This window comes from Nansenia antarctica, assembly GCF_963989245.1.
Source record: "Nansenia antarctica genome assembly, contig: SCAFFOLD_373, whole genome shotgun sequence".
NCBI classification, from domain to species: domain Eukaryota; kingdom Metazoa; phylum Chordata; class Actinopteri; order Argentiniformes; family Microstomatidae; genus Nansenia; species Nansenia antarctica.
The window spans coordinates 1-7,500 of NW_027663095.1; the positions used below are offsets into that span (position 1 = coordinate 1).

Genomic DNA, 7,500 nt, shown 5'->3' on the forward strand with positions numbered 1-7,500 from the left:
AATGAACTGTGATTCTATGTGGAGCGCCATGCAGTCATCTCTTCATCTTCTGTGACTTACGCTACCCTAACCCTAACCAAACGTTGGGTGATTCAGCGCCACCTGCTGTGCTGGAGTGTCATTTATTAGCAGTAATAATAATAATATTAACAATAATAATAATAATAATAATAATATTAATGTTTATTTGTATACCACTTTTCCTGCAAACGTTGCAGCTCAAAGTGCTTTACTCATTATATAATCATAATTTAATTATTTAGTCAATATTTTAAAAAAGGGTTTTTAGTCTTGACTTGAACATTATGTGCTGAGGTTGCATCTCTAATGTAAACTGGCAGTGAGACACAATCTGGAGCATATATGCTAGCAGAAGGTTTCATGTGTCTGAGACCTCTGCACCCCCCCTCACCTTTAACCTCTGCACCACCTCCCTGAGGTCCTGGGCGCCCCCCTCCTCCACCCTGAGGGCCACGTGGTCGCCCCGCCCGTAGAACACCTTCAGGGCCAGGCGCTCCGGCGACCAGCCGATCACGTCGGCGCAGAAGCAGTTGAACACCACCTCCTTGGTGGCGCAGTCCGCCAGCAGCAGGTACTCTGCCGACAGGCCCAGGGAGCAGGCTATCTCCCCCGCCCCCCCTCCTCCCCCCTCCTCCTCCTCCCCCGAAGTCCTGGGCCAGCACCCTCCAGGCCACGGCCCCCGCGGCGCCCAGCTCCGCCCCCTCCCTGGCGCGGCAGCGCTCCCTCCTCTTGGAGGCCAGGGAGATCAGGTTGTTGAGCTTGTTGCCAGTCTGGTCCAGCGGCGTGGAGCTGCTGCAGTGGGCCGCCAGGTCGCGGAGGTACTCCTGCCGCGTGCGCGTGGCCATGGCGTGGAACTTCTCAGACTTGTGGGCGGCGCTCTCGGCGTTGATGACCTTGGCCAGCAGGAAGCGGCGGAACGCTTCCGGGTCGCGGTAAGGTCGCCCCGGCAGCGATGGGCGGGCCGAAGGGAGGGACGTCCTGCATACGCGTCACGGCCACACTGAGGGGGGGGGGGGTGGAGCTTAATAACAACAATACTGAGGGGGGAGGAGCTTAATAACAACAATACTGAGGGGGGAGGAGCTTAATAACAACAACACTGAGGGGGGAGGAGCTTAATAACAACAATACTGAGGGGGGAGGAGCTTAATAACAACAATACTGAGGGGGGAGGAGCTTAATAACAACAATACTGAGGGGGGAGGAGCTTAATAACAACAACACTGAGGGGGGAGGAGCTTAATAACAACAATACTGAGGGGGGAGGAGCTTAATAACAACAATACTGAGGGGGGAGGAGCTTAATAACAACAATACTGAGGGGGGAGGAGCTTAATAACAACAATACTGAGGGGGGAGGAGGAGCTTAATAACAACAATACTGAGGGGGGAGGAGGAGCTTAATAACAACAATAATAATAATAATAACAATAACAATAATAATAATAACTAGACAGGTACAATTCCTGTAGCAGGTATTCTCAGAGCAGGGGTGTGGCCTATAGCAAGGGGCGGAGCCTACCTGTAGTAGGTGTGGTCAGAGCAGGGGGCAGGGCCTACCTGTAGTAGGTGCGGTCAGAGCAGAGGGTGCGGCCTATAGCAAGGGGCGGGGCCTACCTGTAGTAGGCGTGGTCAGAGCAGGGGGCAGGGCCTACCTGTAGTAGGCGTGGTCAGAGCCGGGGTTGTGCACGCGCACGATGAGGAAGACGTGTTGGAAGTGAGACCTGATGTTCTGGGGGGTGAAGGGAAGAGCCCCGGGCTCCTGGAAGATGATCGTCACTATGTCGTTACCGATGTGTCTCTTCCTCAGGAGCTGGGAGGGGGGGAGGGAGGGAGGGGGGGAGGGAGGGAGGGAGGGAGGGGGGGGAGGGAGGGAGGGGGGGAGGGAGGGGGGAGGGAGGGAGGGAGGGGAGGGAGGGAGGGAGGGGGGAGGGAGGGAGGGGGAGGGAGGGAGGGGGGGAGGGAGGGGGGGAGGGAGGGAGGGGGAGGGAGGGGGAGGGAGGAGAGAGGTTATGACCAGCCACTAGTGTTTGTGTCAACGTCAGATGAACTATAGAACAAGCCCACGGCAAAGCACAGAGAAACAGAACGGACAGACAGACAGCACTCAAAAAGAAAGAAAAAAATAACAGAATGGACAGACAGCACTCAGAAATAAAAAAATAAAAAATAACAGAATGGACAGCAAACAGGTTGAACCAACACATGCTTCAGTAAGAGCAGAGCAGGGGGCCGTTCCACTAAAGGTGGCTTAGTATATCGGCGATAGAAATAAATCAGGCGATCAGGCAACTCGGGATTGGAATTCAAGCCTCAGGTGATTCTTCGAACGAGGATCAGGCTTGTGTGATGAGTGTTCACAGAACACCGGCTTACAAATCTTCGATATGGGCGCGTGCACGCAGACATAAAGAGTCCCGAAGAGTCGATCTGTCGAAATGAAGATACTCCACTCTGCAGGGGTACTACATTTGCGCAGCATTCCGAATTATTGATCTTTATGAAGACGGAAAAATAAGATGTAAAATAGTGCAATACTGCCGCAATTAACAAGGCGAGGGAAATGGTTTGGCAAGAAATTGCTGACCGATTAAATGCGTAGGTCATACTAGCCCCAGTTATTGTTATATGTTCATATTTTAATAAATGAATATTACTACTGTGGTGATATCAGCAGGAGGCTACAAACCGTCATATCGTCACGATGGCCTAGTGGTATCGACCGCTGCCATAGGATTTATTCGTCATTTTTAGACAGTGGTTCGAATCCCTCTTCGGACACACTTTTTAGTGCATTTCGTTGTCTGAATCTAATCTAAAATCTCATCTAAAAAAGTATGTAGGCTATAAAATTATGGTGCAGGCTAATATACAAGAACTGACACGATTACAATGGTGTTTGAAGCCTTTGCATGAAATCTTCGGTTAAATGTAAAAAAAATAATAATAATGACTTAGTCAAGTCTCGAACACGCAAACTTTGGAACTCCAGTCGGCTGCCTTAACCACTGCGCCAGCCAGATCGCTGTGATGACAGCAATGCAAGTTGAGACAATTACCTTTTTTTTTTTACACTCTTTTATTTATTGATCTATCGATCTATCTATCACACTTTCAAAATATCAAGTTATCTATCACACAATCAAACTATCTATCGATCGATCACACTTTCAAAATATCAAATTATCTATCTATCACACAGTCAACCTATCCATCTATCTATCTCGTGTGAAGTGGGAACTAATATTTCCTAAAAGACACTTGAGGAACTGTCGTTCGGGGATGTAGTTTCCGCCTGTGAGCCTTTTTTGACGCACGCATTACTATAGCCAGTCTTTTAGCCTGCTCGCGACCAGGCTAATTATATCCGACTCAGAAGGAGCTCAACCAAGCAGCGAATTATTTGAGCCACATTGATGGAACCGAACGCAAGCTAACATTATTGCCGATTAGAACTTTATCGAGGCTTAGAAGATAATCTCGCCTAGTGGAACGGGCCACTGGGGACACACAGCCCAGCAAACAACAACGTGGTTGGTTTAGAGGTTTAGAGGGACGGTTAATCTCTCTTGACTGGTTCCTGTTTTTCCAGTTGTTGGCGCTGATCAGAAGGTTCTCTCTGTGCATCTCTGTTACTCAGACTCTACTCACCCTGGTCCCTTCGACACCGGCCAGCAGCCAAACAACCTAACCATCGCATGGAAATGGTAAATGGACTGACTTATGTAGCGCTTTTATCCAAACGCTCTTTTCAACGGCCTCTCATTCACCCATTCACACACACATTCACACACCAATGGCGGCCAAGCTACCATGCAAGGCGCCGGCCCCGCTCACTGGGAGCAATTTGGGGTTCAGTGTCTTGCCCGAGGACACCTCAACATGTGGCCAGCCGGGGCTCGAACCGCCGATCTGCCGACCTTGCGATCATTAGACGGAGGCTCTACCTCCTGAGCCACAGCCGCAAAAAAAACAATCGTAATGATCGCATGAACACAACTATCTAGACAGGCCCGCCTCGACAACCAGAAGAACAGGTTCAAGTTAGGTAATATATAATAATATAACTGTCTTACTGCCACGTAATCAACTTGTCAGTCGGCTGTTGGAATGTGGTGTTGTTTCACTCTAGGCCCGGGGTATCAGCCATAGACGGCGGCCCTGGAGCGATTAGGGGTTCAGTGCCTTGCTCAAGGACACATGCAGCTAACCCTAACCCTCCTAAGGCGGGGATTATAACATGTTTGACACCGTTACACAATCCCCAAATGTGGCAGTGGTGTACGGGGTTACCGTGGTTACCGTGGGATTAAACATCACACTTTGAGGAGCCGCAGATTTCATCTCAAATGAAGAGTTTGTGACAGTGGCTGGTGAAACGTGGATCAAAGCTCTACCTCCAAAGCCCTCCCTCCAAAGCCCTACCTCCAAAGCTCTACCTCCAAAGCTCTACCTCCAAAGCCCTACCTCCAACGCTCTACCTCCAAAGCCCTCCTCCAAAGCTCTACCTCCAAAGCTCTACCTCCAAAGCTCTACCTCCAAAGCTCTACCTCCAAAGCTCTACCTCCAAAGCTCTACCTCCAAAGCTCTACCTCCAAAGCCCTCCCTCCAAAGCCCTTCCTCCAAAGCTCTCCCTCCAAAGCTCTACCTCCAAAGCTCTACCTCCAAAGCCCTACCTCCAAAGCTCTACCTCCAAAGCTCTACCTCCAAAGCTCTCCCTCCAGAGCCCTCCCTCCAGAGCCCTACCTCCAAAGCTCTACCTCCAAAGCTCTACCTCCAAAGCCCTACCTCCAAAGCTCTACCTCCAAAGCTCTACCTCCAGAGCTCTACCTCCAGAGCCCTCCCTCCAGCCTCTCTGTGAACCTGCTACAACAAATAGACAGAAGCTCAGCTTCTACCCAGGGCCATTCAGGCCCTGAACACAGCAAAGACATAGGTTCTAGGCCCTGGACAATCTAGACAATTTGATGGCAGCTACTAGATTGTAATCAAGTGCAATACTGAAACACAACTGTGAACATTTCAAACCTGCAAACTGTGACACTTTAAATGAATGTGCAATAACACTATGTGCAATAATGACAACCCTCGGGTACATAAGGTTCAGAGATAGGAAATGTTAGAATAGGTATAGCATAGCATAGAGTACAGCACAGTGTTTTATTTGTATAGTATAGTATAGTGGACAGTGTACATAGCCTTTATTTATGTAAACCAGCTCTTTTCCCTTCTTGTTTTTAGTTTTTTTTTCCTAGCACCAGGGGAGCCCCCCCTCCCAAATGTCGTTGTTTGGTACCTGTACTATATCAATGACAATAAAGACCATTCATTCATCCATCCATTCATTCATTCATTCATTCATTCATTCATTCATTCATTCATATAACAACAAGTCCTCTGGGTTCATAATGAGACTATATCAAATGAGACTCCATATGGAACACTGCCAAACCTCCCCCAGTACCAAGCACAGAGCACGTTACAGCAGATGAAACCTCCCCCAGTACCAAGCACAGAGCACGTTACAGCAGATGAAACCTCCCCCAGTACCAAGCACAGAGCACGTTACAGCAGATGAAACCTCCCCCAGTACCAAGCACAGAGCACGTTACAGCAGATGAGAGTTGTGAATCACGTATCCTTCTTCTGAGGAGAAGGTTATGATCGTTTCTAAACAGTCTTGTTCATCTGACGAATCACGTTGTTTACAAAGGGTTGTCATCACTCCCATAGCGTCTTCAACCACACAGACAAACAGTCTTCAGGCCTTTATCATATATACGCATCAACATTACGCAGAAGTTTTCTTTATCATGACGGTATTGAAACGGACACTGTTGCGATGTCAACAACAACAAAAACTGAACCATCACTCCATCACTTAAAGGTTACATTCTGCGATCTGACATAAACACAGCATAGCGGGGGGGGTGATCACCAGCAGAGACAGTTAACGTAAAGACGAATCACATTCAGCAGACTTTCTGTCACGTGGCCGGAGAGCTGCACCGCTGTGCTCATGTACCGAGGAGGGGATCTGTGTCTGTCTGAAGTTATCCAGAGATAGTTAAGAGATAACCAGAGGGCCTCTCCTACCTGCTGGGGGTAGTTAGGGCGGTGCAGAGAGATATACATAGAGAGAGCAGAGCAGAGAGATATACATAGAGAGAGCAGAGAGATATACATAGAGAGAGCAGAGAGATATACATAGAGAGAGCAGAGAGATATACATAGAGAGAGCAGAGGGATATACATAGAGAGAGCAGAGAGATATACATAGAGAGAGCAGAGAGATATACATAGAGAGAGAGCAGAGAGATATACATAGAGAGAGCAGAGAGATATACATAGAGAGAGCAGAGAGATATACATAGAGAGAGCAGAGAGATATACATAGAGAGAGCAGAGAGATGTACATAGAGAGAGCAGAGGGATATACATAGAGAGAGCAGAGAGATATACATAGAGAGAGAGCAGAGAGATATACATAGAGAGAGAGCAGAGAGATATACATAGAGAGAGCAGAGAGATATACATAGAGAGAGCAGAGGGATGTACATAGAGAGAGCAGAGAGATATACATAGAGAGAGAGCAGAGAGATATACATAGAGAGAGAGCAGAGAGATATACATAGAGAGAGCAGAGAGATATACATAGAGAGAGCAGAGGGATGTACATAGAGAGAGCAGAGAGATATACATAGAGAGAGCAGAGGGATGTACATAGAGAGAACAGAGAGATGTACATAGAGAGAGAGCAGAGAGATATACATAGAGAGAGCAGAGGGATATACATAGAGAGAGCAGAGAGATATACATAGAGAGAGCAGAGAGATATACATAGAGAGAGAGCAGAGAGATATACATAGAGAGAGCAGAGCAGAGAGATATACATATAGAGAGCAGAGAGATATACATAGAGAGAGAGCAGAGGGATGTACATAGAGAGAACAGAGAGATATACATAGAGAGAGCAGAGCAGAGAGATGTACATAGAGAGAGGCAGAGCAGAGGGCCTCTCCTACCTGCTGGGGGTTGTTGGGCATGTAGGGCAGCATGGTGGACACATGGAACATCACCTCGTAGCCCTGGTAGGTGGTGTAGAGGGACTGGGTGCCTGTGGAGTCGGCTGGAGGAGGGAGGGAGGGAGGGGGGGGTAGGAGGGGAGGGAGGGGGAGGGGGGGGGGGTAGGAGGGGAGGGAGGGGGGGGGGTAGGAGGGGAGGGAGGGGGGGGTAGGAGGGAGGGAGGGGGGGGGTAGGAGGGGAGGGAGGGGGGGGAAGGAGGGGAGGGAGGGGGGGTAGGAGGGGAGGGAGGAGGGGGGTAGGAGGGGAGGGAGGGGGGGGGTAGGAGGGGAGGGAGGGGGGGGTAGGAGGGGAGGGAGGGGGGGGTAGGAGGGGAGGGAGGGGGGGGGTAGGAGGGGAGGGAGGGGGGGGTAGGAGGGGAGGGAGGGGGGGGGTAGGAGGGGAGGGAGGGGAGGG

General features: G+C 49.6%; 1 pseudogene across 1 annotated transcript in view; it reads right to left on the minus strand.

The window, feature by feature from the left end:
- Positions 1–412: 412 nt before the first annotated feature.
- The window catches only part of LOC308175305 (signal-induced proliferation-associated 1-like protein 3), a 22,150-nt pseudogene continuing 15,062 nt past the window's right edge, over positions 413–7,500 (minus strand). The window contains exons 5-7 of the transcript in view: positions 7,047–7,150; positions 1,677–1,834; positions 413–1,021 (exon numbers count right to left, since the gene is read on the minus strand). The product of the transcript in view is annotated as a signal-induced proliferation-associated 1-like protein 3 (transcript). The remainder of the gene's footprint in view (positions 1,022–1,676; positions 1,835–7,046; positions 7,151–7,500) is intronic.